Source organism: Orycteropus afer, unplaced genomic scaffold, assembly GCF_000298275.1.
Source record: "Orycteropus afer afer isolate SDZICR_OR568_19922 unplaced genomic scaffold, OryAfe1.0 scaffold01375, whole genome shotgun sequence".
Lineage (NCBI taxonomy): Eukaryota > Metazoa > Chordata > Mammalia > Tubulidentata > Orycteropodidae > Orycteropus > Orycteropus afer.
The window spans coordinates 34860-35588 of NW_006922962.1; positions in this window are offsets into that span (position 1 = coordinate 34860).

Below are 729 nucleotides of genomic sequence, written 5' to 3' on the forward strand. Positions count from 1 at the left end.
GGGACTTTGTCAAGTGACATACACAGGAATAAGATTGATTACCTCTGTGGAAAGAAACACTGGAGAAGCTCAATATTATCAGTAAAAATATGACCAGAACAGACTATCCATTGGCCCTATGCAAGTTAAATTGAAGTTGAAGAAAATTAAAACAACTCTAGGAGAGCCAAAATACAACCTTGATTATATCCCACCTAAATTTAAAAATCATCTGAAGAAAATAATTGATGTATTGAACACCAATGACCAAAGATTAAATGAGTTGTGGGATGACACCAAGAATATTATACATAAAGAAAGCAAAATGTTATTAAAAAGACGGGAAAGAAAGAAAAGGTCAAAATGGATTCCAGAAGACACTCTGGAACTTGATCTTGGAAGGAGAGTGGCTAAAGTGAGTGGAAGAAATGATACAATAAAACATCTGAAAAGATTACTTCAAAAAGTGGCTCAAGCAAATAAACTAAAGAAATTTGGAAAGCCCTAGAATTAGAAATCCAGAAGTGTGGAACACAGTCAGCTTTTCTCAAGCTGAGAGAACTGAAGAAAATATTAAAGGATGGATTTGCAATATTGAAGGATTCTCTCACTATGAGTCTGATCCGACTCAATGTTAGTGAGTTATGGACAGAATATTGAACCATATATATTTATTAAAAAAAAAAAAAAAAAAAAACCTCACTGCTGTGGAGTTGAATCCAACTCATATTAAACCCTCCTTGGGTTTCC